Here is an 18,821-nt window from a genome sequence, read left to right as displayed (position 1 = left end):
AAATGGCGTTGTTTTGAATTGATGACGTATTTGTGCTGGATATGACATCACAGGTTCACTGCAGATGTCTGCCGGGACTACTTTCGGAAGTATGACGTCGTGGGAATGTTGTAGAACAATATCTGGGGCTCACTACAGGTTATACATATAAAATAATTATTTCTAAGTGTTTTGAATTACTTCTTGTTATTTTATGAGTGGTAACTATTAAATACCATTGAAATAATTTTAAAAAGAAAAAATTATAATTTTATTTATTTTCATAGAAAATAAGTAGTTATTAGTCTTTGACATCTCAAATCGGGCTAAGCTCTGATTGGTCAGCAAATGAGGGCCTCTCCCGCCCAAAAAGTCTTCAGTCGTGTTCCCGAATTTTTCGGCGCTTAGCTTCGCCCGCACAAGTTACCCAATCCCGCTTTGTTACCAAATCCCGCTATACCGTTACCAAATCCCGCTCTAAGTTACCAAATCACGCTTTTGCTTTGTTCTCTTTAACTACAGAAGCCTAGAGTGTCATCTTTCAGAATGTGATAAACTTGCAACTTTTTGAACACTTGTTGCTCTTCTTTAATTCTCCTGCCCTTTAGAAAGGCTTCAATTGAAAAAAGGTTACCATTTCCCGCACAAGTTACCCAATCCCGCTTTGTTACCAAATCCCGATATACCGTTACCAAATCCCGCTCTAGGTTACCATTTCCCGCACAAGTTACCCAATCCCGCACAAGTTACCAATTATCGCTTTAGGTTACAAAATAACGCTCTAAGTTACCAAATCACTCATTTGCTTTGTTTTCAAAAACTATTGAAGCCAAGGGTGTCATCTTCCTGCATGTGAAAAATTACGAACCCATTGACCCAATAATGCTCTTATCCATTTGTTATGCCCATTAGAAATGGTTTCAATGAGCTTACGTTACCATTTCCCGCACTTCACGTTACCAAATTCCGTTGGAAACTATTTCAGGATTTTCGTTGAAGCATTAAATAAAATTCGAGAATTCATCATAGACGTTAAGTATCTGGAGCCTTTAAATTTTCTTCTAAGAAACCGTGAAGAGCAAGGTGACGGGGATCTGCAGTACGTCTTCTACTTCTAGCGCGCTACCTGTAAAAGAGATGAGGGGGTTAAATATCCTTGTAAATACAGAAGACGGAGGACTGCAACAAGACTAAAGCAAACAACAAAGTATTTTGCGAGTGGAACACACCAACCAGGCAAACTACACGTAGGAGGAAGGAGGAAATGGAGAGACCACCATTGCTTGAAAGATTGAAGAATGCAACTGGAGATGAAGATCTGGAAAGTGGTGGGGAAGACCCATGCATTCTTTGTCGGGGATCTTTTAGATGAAGAAAAAATCTTCGGGGATTGCTTCAACATGGCCATGGAGCAGTGGCAGGCTAGCACTGTGAAAGCTTATATGACAAGCTTGCGAGACTTTTTAGCATTTTGCGTGAAGGCAGACCTCCCAACTGGAAGAAAGCAAGACCTAACCTCCATCGAATGATGCAGTTGCTAAAAGATGCAAGGAAGAGCTTGCGCAAAAAAAATTGCACAGCGAAAACCAGAAGTGGAGGCAGATGCGTTAAGTTTGTGTTTTTTTTTATAAACACTAGCACCATCATAAAACTCTCACTATAACCTGCATTGCATGAATCAGATCAGAGTAAGAAGAGGGGACCATTACCCAGCCACAGCCAATCTTAAAATGAAAAAGAATTGGGAGGGAAATGCACACAGGGAGGAGAAGGAGGTACAAGAGGTGGATGGGAAGTGTATACGCAAGGAATGGAGAATTTTACCATATGTTATGACACACTAATGTCAGACAGATTCAATCCCCAAAGAAAACAGTCAGAGGGAAAGGGATATAGAGAAAACCGTAAATGCTGTGAATTGCAAGAGATATTTAACCCCTCACCTGTGTGAGCTGTGTGAGGATAACCTGGATAATCTGGTACAGAATCTCCCCAAGTTGGTCCTGCAGCTTCAGGTTTGCAATGTTGTGCCAGGTTGGACTGCTTAGCTGAGCTGCAAAATTTTTGCAATCATTTAAAAAGTATTCCGGAAAAAGAATAATAGTATTCTGGAAAAAACAATTCCATAGTTTTCCGGAAAAAAAAATCCCTGAAACCGGAATTTTTTTTTTCCGGAATGCAATATTCCGGGGAAAAAATTCCGTTTTTAGTGGAACTCTTCTGTGTTTGGAACTTTTCTAAGTTTGGAGCTCTTTTGTGTTTGGAACTCTTCTGTGTTTGGAGCTTTTCTGTGTTTGGAACTCTTCTGTGTTTGGAGCTCTTTTGTGTTTGTAACTCTTCTGCGCGTCCAAAACAGAGAAGAGTTCCGATAAATAATAAATCTGATGCAATAACTTGTCTTAAGACAAAATGATATTTAAACTTTTTTTTAATGAATTAAGTTTTACAATTGTATAAACAGATAATAAATGCAGACTTACCTTAGTTTTCCTCGCCCAGTTGCTTTAGCAAGGCTATAATCTTTTGTAAGTCTACACACTCAAAACTCCCGATGACTGCACAACAACAACAAAAATTAACGCTAACAACAGTACCCTCTTTAAAGTCAACGCAATCGAAAAAATCTCAGCGTTCTGATCGCCTATAAACTGTAAATTACCTAGAAAATCTGTCTCGTCCATAAACACAACCTTACCGTTGAAAAATGGCGTTGTTTTGAATTGATGACGTATTTGTGCTGGATATGACATCACAGGTTCACTGCAGATGTCTGCCGGGACTACTTTCGGAAGTATGACGTCGTGGGAATGTTGTAGAACAATATCTGGGGCTCACTACAGGTTATACATATAAAATAATTATTTCTAAGTGTTTTGAATTACTTCTTGTTATTTTATGAGTGGTAACTATTAAATACCATTGAAATAATTTTAAAAAGAAAAAATTATAATTTTATTTATTTTCATAGAAAATAAGTAGTTATTAGTCTTTGACATCTCAAATCGGGCTAAGCTCTGATTGGTCAGCAAATGAGGGCCTCTCCCGCCCAAAAAGTCTTCAGTCGTGTTCCCGAATTTTTCGGCGCTTAGCTTCGCCCGCACAAGTTACCCAATCCCGCTTTGTTACCAAATCCCGCTATACCGTTACCAAATCCCGCTCTAAGTTACCAAATCACGCTTTTGCTTTGTTCTCTTTAACTACAGAAGCCTAGAGTGTCATCTTTCAGAATGTGATAAACTTGCAACTTTTTGAACACTTGTTGCTCTTCTTTAATTCTCCTGCCCTTTAGAAAGGCTTCAATTGAAAAAAGGTTACCATTTCCCGCACAAGTTACCCAATCCCGCTTTGTTACCAAATCCCGATATACCGTTACCAAATCCCGCTCTAGGTTACCATTTCCCGCACAAGTTACCCAATCCCGCACAAGTTACCAATTATCGCTTTAGGTTACAAAATAACGCTCTAAGTTACCAAATCACTCATTTGCTTTGTTTTCAAAAACTATTGAAGCCAAGGGTGTCATCTTCCTGCATGTGAAAAATTAAGAACCCATTGACCCAATAATGCTCTTATCCATTTGTTATGCCCATTAGAAATGGTTTCAATGAGCTTACGTTACCATTTCCCGCACTTCACGTTACCTAATACCGTTGGAAACTGTTTCAATAATACAAAACACAAAATGACCAAAATTTGACCCATCTTTTTGGATAGGAAATGACCCAGATCGTATAGAAAACACGACCCCCCAAAAAATTTTTTTTTTTTCTGTTAGAGTTAGTCTTTTTTTCAGTGTTACCAAATAGCGGAAAGAACTCTTCATTAAAACACATTTAATAAAACGCTAAAAGAAATCATAGTGCTATACTTTGGTTGAAACGATCAAAATACTTAAATAATATCTTGCATACCTTCCAAAACCCTTGAATTTCATGAAGACTTTGAATTCTTCATGAGAAGATCCCAGTAGCTAGTAAGACGAAAAATCAAATGAATTTGAAAAAAAAAATCAGGAATAATTAGAAAGGGTGTGCTAAGTAAGGTGTATTGGGTAATGGGTGGAGGTATACTAGATCAGCTTAATGAGAAATGAGTCAGAGTATATTAGATCAGGGTTTGGGGTTATATTAACTTCTTGATATTATAAGTTCAAAATATAGCCATATTGGAGGATGTAATATTGTCACTTCCTGTATGTAAACACTACAAATTATAACAAATCAATCACTGAGTAAGAACTTGATTGCTTTTTATGGTCATATACTCCTTAAGGAAAGAAGAAAAAATGTCAATATTCAGAAGAGTAAGCCTTCATCAGCTGTGTTTCAGACTTTTACTTTCTTCATCATTATATCGCCTGGTAGCTATCAACGAGCAGTGGTCACCCACCCAATAGTACTTCACGCTAGACGTCGCTTAACTTGCGTCATGCAAAGCGTGATACATACCTCACAGCCAGAGAAGCTACCTTGTTGTAAGTATTTCAAAATCTCTTATATATCTCAGCCATGTCTGTTAGGGTTAGGGTTAGGGTTACCAATTATGTCACTTTGGTTCATTTGACTTTTTACGTTATTCAGCAATACATTTTAACTAATTTAAAATGATTCAAAATTGTTCAATATCCTTTCTTTATGCATCATTATACATTGGATACATTCTCTATTTAAGTTTCAAACAGTGATTCGAAGAATAAAAGAAGACAGTTTAACGAAAATATTTAATGAAAATCTAAAATCAAGTTAAGTTTGTTAGCAAAAATCCCTGAAACCGGAATTTTTTTTTCCGGAATGCAATATTCCGGAAAAAAAATTCCGGTTTTAGTGGAACTCTTCTGTGTTTGGAACTCTTCTGTGTTTGCAACTTTTCTGAGTTTGGAGCTCTTTTGTGTTTGGAACTCTTCTGTGTTTGGAGCTCTTTTGTATTTGGAACTCTTCTGTGTTTGGAGCTCTTTTGTGTTTGGAACTCTTCTGCGCGTCCAAAACCCCACTATAGGTTACCATTTCCCGCACAAGTTACCCAATCCCGCTATACCGTTACCAAATCCCGCTCTTTTGTGTTTGGAACTCTTCTGCGCGTCCAAGATCACAGAGAGCGCGCGCTGACTTTGTGTATATGATAACGCCAGCTTCGGGGTTAGCGTGGGATCTTTAGGTCGTCACATAGAACAGTGTAAGCACACAGTGTCCCTAACGCTGCAGAGTGCGGACGGAAAAATTTGCCAGGGAAGAGAACGCTAAAAGGTAGACAATTTATTTTTTGGGAGAATATTTTAGAATTTATATTTTGAAACAGTTTCTTAGACGGAAAATTTCTTTTAATATGTATACTGCAAAATCACGTATTTTCGTGGTGTCAAGTTGTATTTGTTCTTCGGGTTTTCATTTCATGGTTCAATGAGAAAGAATTACTTAAACTTCAACTTTTTTTCATCTCGTAGATGACATAAATTTCTTGGGTCTCGACATGCAAAGAAAATAACGATAATTAAACCCCACGAAAATTAGTGATTAACAGTACGTGTCCTTTTTTTAAGTTAAGGTTGCATTTTATTTCATAACTGAATAATATAGACGAGAAAAACTGCCAAGTTAAGAATGCGTTAATTACGCAAAAATCAACTGCTATTAAACAGAATTTTATTTAATTAATTTTTTATAATTGTAATTTGATAATTCTGTAAAACTTAAACCAATATGAGCAGGAATTTCATGTTGTAAGCAAGTTAATCATTATAAAACATTGAAGGTTTATAAATTTTGGTTGTGCAGTTTTTTGGCGTTGGGAAAAAAATTGAGTAGATATAATTGAAATGAGGTATTAATTGTCGTCCTGTACAACAATTGAATTTCTCTTTAACATTCGCAATTCAAAGAAATTTTCTGCTCAAACTGGAAAAAAATATTTCAAATTTAGTTATTATTGAATATGCGTGATGTGTGTATGTAAATAAAGATTGGGGGTAACGTAGGCGTCAATTAGCGCCTAAGACCCGGAGAGCATGTAATAAATTAGGAGGTACCCCAGCAAATTGCGAGGTACCTCTCTGTGAGAATGAAAATGAGTGTAAAGCATGGCGATAAACTTAAAATAGTTTTGCCTTATAAATGATTAGTGCAGTTTTTTATGTTTACGGTATCATTTAGAAGATGTTATCAAATAAAAATGATCTATCATAGACATTTACAAAGTTTGATTATTGTCTGATAAATTGCAATTTGACTGTACGTTGAAGTCTATGGAGAGAGCAGATTTAATTAACATATTGTAAAAAGTAATTTGAATTTTATACATATCTCTCGGTAAAATATTGTATAAGATCCCAATTTGAAATGCAAAGAAATCAGATACCGGAGATAATTTGAGAAAATTAGAATTCTCTCATTGTCATAAAGGGGCAGAGAATTTGAGAAACATATATAATGCAAAATGGCCAGATTTAAAATGTTACCAATTATGTCACTTTGGTTCATTTGACTTTTTACGTTATTCAGCAATACATTTTAACTAATTTAAAATGATTCAAAATTGTTCAATATCCTTTCTTTATGCATCATTATACATTGGATACATTCTCTAAGTTTTAAACAGTGATTCGAAGAATAAAAGAAGACAGTTTAACGAAAATATTTAATGAACATCTAAAATCAAGTTAAGTTTGTTAGCAAAAATCCCTGAAACCGGAAATTTTTTTCCGGAATGTAATATTCCGGAAAAAAAATTCCGGTTTTAGTGGAACTCTTCTGTGTTTGGAACTCTTCTGTGTTTGCAACTTTTTTTGAGTTTGGAGCTCTTTTGTGTTTGGAACTCTTCTGTGTTTGGAGCTCTTTTGTATTTGGAACTCTTCTGTGTTTGGAGCTCTTTTGTGTTTGGAACTCTTCTGCGCGTCCAAAACCCCACTATAGGTTACCATTTCCCGCACAAGTTACCCAATCCCGCTATACCGTTACCAAATCCCGCTCTTTTGTGTTTGGAACTCTTCTGTGTTTGGAGCTCTTTTGTGTTTGGAACTCTTCTGCGCGTCCAAGATCACACAGAGCGCGCGCTGACTTTGTGTATATGATAACGCCAGCTTCGGGGTTAGCGTGGGATCTTTAGGTCGTCACATAGAACAGTGTAAGCACACAGTGTCCCTAACGCTGCAGAGTGCGGACGGAAAAATTTACCAGGGAAGAGAACGCTAAAAGGTAGACAATTTATTTTTTGGGAGAATATTTTAGAATTTATATTTTGAAACAGTTTCTTAGACGGAAAATTTCTTTTAATATGTATACTGCAAAATCACGTATTTTCGTGGTGTCAAGTTGTATTTGTTCTTCGGGTTTTCATTTCATGGTTCAATGAGAAAGAATTACTTAAACTTCAACTTTTTTTCATCTCGTAGATGACATAAATTTCTTGGGTCTCGACATGCAAAGAAAATAACGATAATTAAACCCCACGAAAATTAGTGATTAACAGTACGTTTCCTTTTTTTAAGTTAAGGTTGCATTTTATTTTATAACTGAATAATATAGACGAGAAAAACTGCCAAGTTAAGAATGCGTTAATTACGCAAAAATCAACTGCTATTAAACAGAATTTTATTTAATTAATTTTTTATAATTGTAATTTGATAATTCTGTAAAACTTAAACCAATATGAGCAGGAATTTCATGTTGTAAGCAAGTTAATCATTATAAAACATTGAAGGTTTATAAATTTTGGTTGTGCAGTTTTTTGGCGTTGGGAAAAAAATTGAGTAGATATAATTGAAATGAGGTATTAATTGTCGTCCTGTACAACAATTGAATTTCTCTTTAACATTCGCAATTCAAAGAAATTTTCTGCTCAAACTGGAAAAAAATATTTCAAATTTAGTTATTATTGAATATGCGTGATGTGTGTATGTAAATAAAGACTGGGGGTAACGTAGGCGTCAATTAGCGCCTAAGACCCGGAGAGCATGTAATAAATTAGGAGGTACCCCAGCAAATTGCGAGGTACCTCTCTGTGAGAATGAAAATGAGTGTAAAGCATGGCGATAAACTTAAAATAGTTTTGCCTTATAAATGATTAGTGCAGTTTTTTATGTTTACGGTATCATTTAGAAGATGTTATCAAATAAAAATGATCTATCATAGACATTTACAAAGTTTGATTATTGTCTGATAAATTGCAATTTGACTGTACGTTGAAGTCTATGGAGAGAGCAGATTTAATTAACATATTGTAAAAAGTAATTTGAATTTTATACATATCTCTCGGTAATATATTGTATAAGATCCCAATTTGAAATGCAAAGAAATCAGATACCGGAGATAATTTGAGAAAATTAGAATTCTCTCATTGTCATAAAGGGGCAGAGAATTTGAGAAACATATATAATGCAAAATAGCCAGATTTAAAATGTTACCAATTATGTCACTTTGGTTCATTTGACTTTTTACGTTATTCAGCAATACATTTTAACTAATTTAAAATGATTCAAAATTGTTCAATATTCTTTCTTTATGCATCATTATACATTGGATACATTCTCTATTTAAGTTTTAAACAGTGATTCGAAGAATAAAAGAAGACAGTTTAACGAAAATATTTAATGAAAATCTAAAATCAAGTTAAGTTTGTTAGCAAAAATCCCTGAAACCGGAATTTTTTTTCCGGAATGCAAAATTCCGGAAAAAAAATCCCGGTTTTAGTGGAACTCTTCTGTGTTTGGAACTCTTCTGTGTTTGCAACTTTTCTGAGTTTGGAGCTCTTTTGTGTTTGGAACTCTTCTGTGTTTGGAGCTCTTTTGTATTTGGAACTCTTCTGTGTTTGGAGCTCTTTTGTGTTTGGAACTCTTCTGCGCGTCCAAAACCCCACTATAGGTTACCATTTCTCGCACAAGTTTTGTTACAAAATCCCGCTACACTAATTCCCAAGTCCGGTCAAGGTAAGTATTTCCCGCACAAGTTAATATTTATTCTTATTTGTTTTCTTTTTGTTCTTTATAAATGAATAGAGATAAAAAATAGTTGTTTGTTTAATGTAGAGGAATGTGTTGCAAAATCTCCTAGAATAGTTTCTTTTTTAAGGAATTGGTATGAGTGAGGAAAAAGGTATAGAGTCTCTTCCTTCCGATGCAGGTATTACATGTAGTCATTTGTATTTTCTTACATCAAATCGCATATAAAGTTAATCAAGAAAGTGAAAGAGGATTAATTAAGATATCTAACATTTTGATAGCAAACATTAAAAGTGTAAATGTGTTTGCGGATTCAATAACAAAAAGCAGATGGCACGAAATATTTGAAATCTTAAATCTACATAATTCTGTTCTTTTCCAGTAATTGGCCCAGGTCAGCTGGTTGCCATTCCTGTCGGCTTGGCCATCCCCCCCGTTGACATCAGTAAGACACACAAGAGCACTCACAAATATATCAACTAATTTGTTATGCCTACTCTATGCATAATGCGTTTTTGAAGTACATAAAAATCATTTTACTGTAAGCGTGATTGATTACAAGCTGTATTTGTGCTATACTGTATAATACCTTTCATTTCAGAAATTTGGGATAGCTCTCATGAAATGACATCGGAGCAAGGTAATAAACAATCCACCTTTCGTTTGCTTGAAAATAAAGCATGTGCTTTCATCTTAACGTGCACATAAAGAGTGTTTTTAACTTTCATAGAAACAAAGATATATATAATATATTAATATACTATCCCTCCCTCCCCCACTCTCTCTCTCTCTCTCTCTCTGTAAGGGTGTGTGTGTAGAAGAGATAGAGATCTAATCAATTTTGTTATATATCTTTTGTTCTAAAGGATCTCGAGGGTTTATTCCAGAAGTGCCAGGTAGGAGTTAATTCAGCTTCTTCTCCTATCGATAATAGACACCAAATATATATTGATTTTTTTTTTTAAATTTTATGATATTTAATATTTATAATATATCATTTATTTCTCCTTCATATCATCTTATCGAGTTGCATTTTGTAATTACTGGAGCATTTTGTGATTCCTTTTAGTAGAGATGGAAGATGATGTGGCGGAGTCCCAGGGAAATAAAGATCCTTGTTTATCTGGTAATGAATCTGACCTAGATATTCTAGAAGCTGATGTGGCGGAGTCCCAGGGAAATAAAGATCCTTGTTTCTCTGGTAATGAATCTGACCTAGATATTCTATAATATCTAATAATATCGGAGATATTCTATAATTTGCAGTTGATATATCTAAGGGAAACAAGAATATAAGTTTGCTAAGGATAAAATCATGCTGAAGAAAAAATGAACTTATTTTTTAACAATGTTTTTCCTAAATAACAGTTACAGTCATATTTTATGGATATTTTCCCAGATGATACCAACGAAGAATCGTCTGTGAAACAGTGGAAGGAGGATAGCCTACAGAAATGGTTGGAGCATCAGTCCCAAATGGCGCGTGGGTCACACAAGTTGGACAGAGTTTCAACGTCTGTGTCGCTCCCCAAAGATAGAAGATTTGAGACTACAGGCTCTCAGATTTCCTCCAGGGAAGGAGAGCTTAGGAGAATGTTGAACGAAGCAATCACAGAAAAGGATTCAGAGAGTTTATTTTCCCTGGAGGAAATTTCAAAGTTCAGAAAAGGTAAAAAGAAAAAACCATCAACCCGAAAGACTGTTAAGGAAAAGAAAACTGTAAAAAGACTCCGACAAAAACATGCTTGTTTACAGTGTGGGAAGAGAGTTGTCCATATGCGGCGGCATATGAGGCAGGTCCATAAGCAGGAGGTGTTTGAAAAACCGGTGAGGCAAGGGCGTTACATTGTTCGCCAATGTATTTTGTGCAACAAGGCCATTGCGCGCTTTGGGGACCATCTGCGGAGGACGCACCACATCTCCAAAAGAGAACGCATTGAGGACCTCCGCTTCCGAAGTCCCAAAGTTGTGGACAACTTTACGACGTAGGTTGAATTTTGAAGCATTAATTCAATCGTATAGAAATATATTTCTTCAATTATCCATATATCTTCATTTTGTAGTGATGAATGTGTACCTTCTCTACACCTGGAGGACCTTACAGACCCAAGTGATGATGAAAGGTTTGTGAGCACAAGCATACTTGTATGACTTTAAATTTGATTTTATTTGCACTACAGCTGAATAATCATTTGAACTGTTTGTAGGGAAAGTACCATGGACGCAGCTGAAAAAAGATGCATATCCTCACCCACTGCATCCTTGGAAAAAATGGAAGAAACAACTGAGATGGACCGGTTCGTATCAGCTTGCTTCGAGAAAATTAAAATTTAAACTTTTCCCATAATATTTTTTAATTCAGTGTGTATCATAAACCACATTGTAATTGTTTAAGTGTATGTCATTTGACCAAAAATAAAATAATGAAACCAAAAAAAATAACTGAAATATAAAAGGAAATTATACTGATTTACAAGTAAGATAGCATTTCTTGCTATGCGACATGTCCCTCGTCTTGATGATGCAGGTTAAGCAACGTCAAGCATGATCAGTACTTGGATGGGTGACAGCTGCACGTTGCAAGGTTTCACAAGGGGTTATCAAGTGATATAGTGATGATACAGCAACTTTCTGAATCACATTTGATTAAGAATTAAGCATCTGAATATCACACAAAAGTTTCTTTTGTTCTTAAAGATAAGGGTTAGACTAATTCAGTAACTGCAGGAATTCATTGATCACAGTAAAAATAAGCATTCCTTTCTTAAACATTAAGGGTAAAATTGAATAAAAGCAGGAATTCTTTGCTCATAAAAATTAAGCATTTTTCAAATAAGCAAGGATTTTGTACAGTTAAGTAAGGATTAGGGTTAAAATAATCCATAGTTTTATTGTCATCTTAGTCACTCAGCTTCGGCAATTCCATTTAATAATCTAAGAGGCATCCGAACGAACCGTTATTTTAGTAACCATTTAATGCACAAACTCTTGGTTACTATTTCCCACCCTTTTCTCAAATCCCACAGAACACATAACAACCAAGTTGACATTGTAATACTCTTTTTCTTTCCTTTGCCCCATAGAAAATATTGAAATGCAATCAGATTACCGTTTCCCGCACGTTTCCCAATACGGCTTTGTTACCAATTCCCGCTATATCGTTACCAAATCCCGCTCTAGGTTACCATTTCCCGCACAAGTTACTCAATCCCGCACAAGTTGCCAATTATCGCTTTAGGTTACCAAATAACGCTCTAAGTTAGCAAATCACTCATTTGCTTTGATTTGGTAAACTATTGAAGCAAAGGGTATCATCTCCCTGTATGTTAAATATAATGAACCCATTGACGTTATAATCCCTTGATCCATTTGGCATACCCATTAGATATGCCTTCAATGAGTTTATGTTACCATTTCCCGCACTTGGAGTTACCAAATACCGTTGGAAACTATTTCAGGATTTTCGTTGAAGTTTCAAATAAAATTCGTAAATTAATGCCAAATGGTAATAATCTTACTATGAATTCTTGATGAGAAGGACCTTCTAACTGGTAGGACGGAAATCAATTGAATTTGAAAAAAAGAATAGTGAGTATGAGGAAGGGTTTAATGGGTAATGCGTAGAGGTATATTAGGTGAGACTAATGGGAAAAGAGTTCGGATATATTTAGTGAGGATTAGGAGTAATGGGTGTACTATGTAAATTTAAAATTGTTCAGGGTATACTAGGAAAACAGTAGTGGTTAGGTGTATTGGTATGCTTGGTCAGGGGTAATAGGGGATATAGTGATGATGAAAAGAACGGTCTGAAGCAGAATTGATTAAAGCTTGTTCTGAATATATTTTTTTTAAATTTGCTGAAGTGTTTTGTGACATTTTGGTAGGGAAGATCAGGAAATCAGAAGAATGGAAACAGTTAGAGAAGCTTGTATTTATGGGTGAGTATATTCACATTTGCAATACTTTTCAGATCTTAACAATGAAAATGATTTTGACAAATGAATCACTTGTTTGTTGTTGATAGTAAATTTTTATGCTATTTATAGGAAGAGTGTGGAAAGAGTGGAAGAAGTTCCTAGCAGTAGGTTGGTATCTTCATTTTTCTTGAATAAAGGAATGTGATAGAATTTGATTGTTACATCAGATAAATATTTAGAAATATTCTCAAACCATCAGGGTAAAAATATCTTTCATTTCAGTTTTGATTCACTTCCTACATTGCCTTTCTTTTTTCTTTCGTAATGTCACATGATGTTACAGAGACTTTTCATTTCTTTTAGGTCCTCTGACGACACGATCCTCTACTGGCCTCGCCCAAGCCCAGGAGAGAAATACCAATCATGTACCGACGGTAAGCCAATGCTCTAGAATTTTGAAATCATTTCTATTTATCTTTATTTGGTCTTTCCATCTCATTAAATTTAATACTTTCTTTTTTATGCTTCCGGTATGTAGTAAGTTGCTAAAATGGAATGATGTATTCAATATTTTTTTTGCTATCAGAGATATAAATTAACTTTTTTTAAATTCAAGTTCCAATCCTGGCCCGATTTAAAGCGACCCTGAAGGGCCCATTGTCGCTTCAAGATGAAAAAACGGCGCACCAAATCGTTACCCATATTTTTAATATCTGGAAGGTGGTGCGGAAGACCCCTACATTCTTTGTAGGGGATCTTGTAGATGAGGAACAAATCTTCGATGTTTGGTTCAACACAGCCATGGAGCAGTGGCAGGCGAGCACTGTTAAAGCTTACATGCAAAGCTTGGGGGACTTCTTAGCATTCTGTATTAAGGCAGACTTCCCAACTGGAAAGAAGCAGGGCCACCTGCATCGAATGATACAGATGTTGAAAGATGCCAGGAAGAGCTTGCGGAAAAAAATTGCGAAGCGAAGAACAGAAGTGGAGGCAGATGCGTTAGGTTTGTGTTTCTTGGAAAATCATTGAAAAGCATACATAAGAAAGTAGGTTTATAAGTGACATATAAATGTATATTTAATCAAGTTTCTTTTAACAGGCAATTTGATAAGTCCGGAAGAAATCAATCAGTTTTTAAAATCTGACTTGGTGGCGTCTATAGAGGACGAGATTCGCCAAGCCTCACATATCAAATGTACAATGGAGTTATTTATCAAGGTTCGGGACTACGTGATTTTCCGGATCCTTATAGCAAATGGCCAGAGGGCAGGAGCCGTGCTTTCGATAACGCACGACGTTATTAAAAAACGACAGCTAAGAGAGGAGGGATATGTCACGCTGACTGTGAGTTATCCACACACACGCTTGCATCCAAAGCTGCACTCATACACATAATCAAACATACTCTTAAGCACATTCACGCATACACACTCTCAATCAAAGAAATGAGTTCTTGTAAAAAAAAAAAAGATAGTCTTGTGAAGAAATGCTGACATAAGTAACAATGTAAATTCTTATTTGGTGAAAATTCTGCCAAGGACAATTTTTAAAGGAACCTTTAAATTACAGGTAACGAAGCATAAGACGGATTTCAAAGGCCCGGCGATGATCAGCTTATCACCCGAGCTCTGGTTCTTTGTGCAAAAATATATCCACCTGGCAAGAAGACTGCCGAACTTCGTCTTCAAGATGTCGGATTCGATTTTCATTAAATGGCCCACGGGGGGAAAACCTCCACAGCCACTCGACAATTCAGGCTTAAACAAAGGTCTCGGCAGATTGTGGAATACAATGTTCGGTTCAAACAAACCGATTTCTACAACTAGGCTCAGAAAATCCGTTGTCACCGAAGTCAGAAGGGCTGTACCCACTTCAAGGGATGTGCTAGCTAGGCACATGTCCCATGAGCCTTCCACGGCCGACAGATATTATCACATGTCAGACAAATCAAAGATGGCGGTGCCCGTGTCCAGGCTCATAACGGCTGTCATGGAAGGGGAAAGTGAAGTACGTTTCTATATTGATTTCAACGTTCAAAGCTTCAAATTTGTACAGTTAAGGATGCTCAAAAATCCTGTTTTCTTTTATTTAGGCCTCAAGAACTACCAAACAGATTGCACAGACAAGCTCCATTCAAGAGGTATATCTTAATGCACTTGTCTTTCTTTCTTGGCATTTTCCTTCGCTGAAAATGTTTTATTTTCTTTTTAAAATGTCGGTGAAATATTTTCTTACATTCTAGATATCGCAGACAGGTACTGAGGAAGGTAGTTCAAACTCTAACCCTACCCCTGATTCTGACTCTAAAAAGGTAAATGTTATGATTGTAATTTTAAAAGCAAATGACTGTTGGAAGCAAAATTTCCGACACTTCTTCCATTATACGCTACTTCTTTCATTTTGTTTATTATTACATATCTATTATACCGAAAAACATAATTTAAAATAGATGTACTGAAGCACGTAACTTATAAAAAAAAATTCTATGATCATCAAATACTGAAGTCCATTCAAGAGGTATATCTTAATGCAGTTCTCTTTATTTCTTGGCATTTTCCTTCGATGAAAATGTTTTATTTTCTTTTTAAAATGTCGGTGAAATATTTTCTTATATTCTAGATATCGCAGACAGGTACTGAGGAAGGTAGTTCAAACCCTAACCCTACCCCTGATTCTGACTCTAAAAAGGTAAATGTTATGATTGTAATTTTAAAAGCAAATGACTGTTGGAAGCAAAATTTCTGCCACTTCTTCCATTATACGCTGCTTCTTCCATTTTGTTTATTATATACATATCTATTATACCGAAAATCATAATTTAAAATAGATGTACTGAAGCACGTAGCTTATAAAAAAAATTCTATGATCATCAAATACTTAAGTCTCTTCATCATAAAACTTTTAAAATTATGAAATTGTATTTCAAAAAATGAATCGGACGATATTTAAACATAGTGTGTTTTAAATAGAAAAAGACACAAACACCTGAAGGTTTTCCACAGTTGCCGTCAGGGGTAAGTTATCTGGTACTTCTAATATTTCATTTGCTTAATTATTCATTATCTTAGTTTTTATAAACATACCTTACATGATTTTAAATGTATTGTAGCCACATAGAAGGAGATCATTTAGTGAGATAGAGGTGAGAACTCTAGTAGTCCTGCTGAGCGGATTGGACGTAACAAAAGGCATTACAAAACTGGCAGTGATTAGCCATCTCCAAGAATCACAGGAGGGAAGGCTGTTCTTGCTAAATATGCAAAATAAATTAGGATCAGAGTACCAAAAGAAAATAATTGACAGAGTAAGGACATTGTTTAGAAAGTGAATTTCTTGAAGTTGAAGTCACGGTTAGCCTTAGAAATGTTGACTATATTTAGCAATAAGTTACTATAGCAAACTATAATAGTTAACTATATAGTTCATAAGTAGTTTGTACGTGATTACGTTTACTATGGTACTATCGTACACCGGTTAAGACTTTATTTGAAACTTAGTCTATCTTACTCAGATTTTAGTCTTGTGAGATTATTCAAAGCCTTGATTATTTGTAGTTATATGCTTCTTGTATTTATTCACATTATATGATTGTCCATTAACGTTAAATCATCATTTCATTATCGAAATTGTTTTATCAAGTTTGATTTTACTTTTAACAAGCAAACACTTAGTTTTTCTGTACCGTTGACTTTTCATGTATAAATAGGTAAAATTTGATAATCAAACTTCAGAGAAAGTTTGACAGTAAAGGAATGATTTTAGATGTGTTTTCTTTCACAAATGATCTTTGATAGGGAAAAAATGGAATCTGGATTTCTTTTTACATTTGTTGATAGAAATAGGGATTCTTCATATGAATACCCCTAATTCTTCCTTAACGTCAACTCCTTCCTCTATTATTCCGCTTTTGGAAAGGCTTCAATTGAAAATAAAAGTTACCATCTCCAGGAAGCTACATAATCTCGCTTTGTTACCAAATCCCGTTATACCGATACCAAATCCCTCTGTAGATCGCCATTCCCCGTACTAGTTACTCAATCCCGCACAAGTTACCAATTATCGCTTTAGGTCACAAAATAACGCTCTAAGTTACCAAATCACTCATTTGCTTTGTTTTCAAAAACTATTGAAGCCAAGGGTGTCATCTTCCTGCATGTGAAAAATTACGAACCCATTGACCAAATAATGCTCTTATCCATTTGTTATGCCCTTTAGAAATGGTTTCAATGAGCTTACGTTACCATTTCCCGCACTTCACGTTACCAAATACCGTTGGAAACTGTTTCAATAATACAAAATACAAAATGACCAAAACATGACCCATCTTTTTGGATAGGAAATGACCCAAATCGTATAGAAAACACGACCCCAAAAAAACGTTGTTTTTTTTTTAGACTTAGTCTTTTCTTCAGTGTTACCAAATAGCGGACAAAAGTCTTCATTAAAACACATTTAATAAAACGCTGAAAGAAATTATAGTGCTTTACTTTGGTTGAAACGATCAAAATACTTAAATAATATCTTGGATACCTTCCAAAACCCTTGAATGTCATGAAGACTTTGAATTCTTCATGAGAAGATCCTAATAGCTAGTAAGCCGAAAAATCAAATGAATTTGAAAAAAAATCAGAAATAATTAGAAAGGGTATGCTAAATAAGGTGTATTGGGTAATGGGTGGAGGTATACTAGATCAGCCTAATGAGAAATGAATCAGAGTATATTAGATCAGGATTAGGGGTTATATTAACTTTTTAATATTATAAGTTCAAAATATAGACATATTAGAGTATGTAATATTGTCACTTCCTGTATGTAAACACTACGAATTATATCAAATCAATCACTGAGTTAGAACTTGATTGCTTTTTATGGTCATATACTCCTTAAGGAAAGAAAAAAAATGTCAATATTCAGAAGAGTTAGCCTTCATCAGCCGTGTTTCAGACCGCTACTTTCTTCATCATTATATCGCCTGGTAGCTATCAACGTGCAGTGGTCACCCACCCAATAGTATAACACGCTAGACGTCGCTTAACTTGCGTCATGCAAACCGTGATACATACCTCACAGCCAGAGAAGCTACCTTATTGTAAGTATTTCAAAATCTCTTATATATCTCAGCCACGTCTGTTAGGGTTAGGGTTAGGGTATAGGGTTTTTTACGACGATTGCTCCGGAGCAGTTTAGAAAGGCTTCAATTGAAGTTTACCATTTCCCGCACAAGTTACCCAATCCCGCTATACCGTTACCAAATCCCGCTCTTTTGTGTTTGGAACTCTTCTGTGTTTGGAGCTCTTTTGTGTTTGGAACTCTTCTGCGCGTCCAAGATCACACCTGCTCTTTTGTGTTTGGAACTCTTCTGTGTTTGGAGCTCTTTTGTGTTTGGAACTCTTCTGCGCGTCCAAGATCACACAGAGCGCGCTTTGACTTTGTGTATATGATGACGCCAGCTGCGGGGTTGTGTATCACCTTTAGGTCGTCACATAGAACAGTGTAAGCACACAGTGTCCCTAACGCTGCAGAGTGCGGACGGAAAAATTTACCAGGGAAGAGAACGCTAAAAGGTAGACAATTTATTTTTTGGGAGAATATTTTAGAATTTATATTTTGAAACAGTTTCTTCGACGGAAAATTTCTTTTGATATGTATACTGCAAAATCACATATTTTCGTGGTGTCAAATTGTATTTGTTCTTCGGGTTTTCATTTCATGGTTCAATGAGAAAGAATAACTCAAACTTCAACTTTTTTTCATTTCGTAGATGACATAAATTTCTTGGGTCTCGACATGCAAAGAAAATAACGATAATTAAACCCCACGAAAATTAGTGATTTAACAGTACTGTTTCCTTTTTTTAAGTTAAGGTTGCATTTTATTTCATGACTGAATAATATAGATGAGAAAAACTGCCAAGTTTAAGAATGCGTTAATTACGCAAAAAACAACTGCTATTAAACAGAATTTTATTTAAATAAATTTTTATAATTGTAATTTG

The 18,821-nt window shown here is 35.5% G+C and overlaps 1 long non-coding RNA gene across 1 annotated transcript in view; it reads left to right on the top strand.

Moving 5' to 3' along the window:
• Positions 1–9,545, top strand: part of LOC133177284 (uncharacterized) — a 29,660-nt gene extending 20,115 nt beyond the window's left edge. The window contains exons 2-3 of the long non-coding RNA XR_009719657.1: positions 9,291–9,353; positions 9,510–9,545. This is a non-coding gene — a long non-coding RNA (uncharacterized LOC133177284). The remainder of the gene's footprint in view (positions 1–9,290; positions 9,354–9,509) is intronic.
• The last annotated feature ends 9,276 nt before the right edge of the window (positions 9,546–18,821 follow it).

This window comes from Saccostrea echinata, unplaced genomic scaffold (genome assembly GCF_033153115.1).
Source record: "Saccostrea echinata isolate AGI-Se365-2 ecotype Australia unplaced genomic scaffold, CSIRO_AGI_Sech_v1 ptg000116l, whole genome shotgun sequence".
Taxonomy (NCBI): domain Eukaryota; kingdom Metazoa; phylum Mollusca; class Bivalvia; order Ostreida; family Ostreidae; genus Saccostrea; species Saccostrea echinata.
The sequence above is the reverse complement of the archived record's forward strand: the minus strand, read 5'-3'. Positions and strand labels throughout refer to the sequence as shown.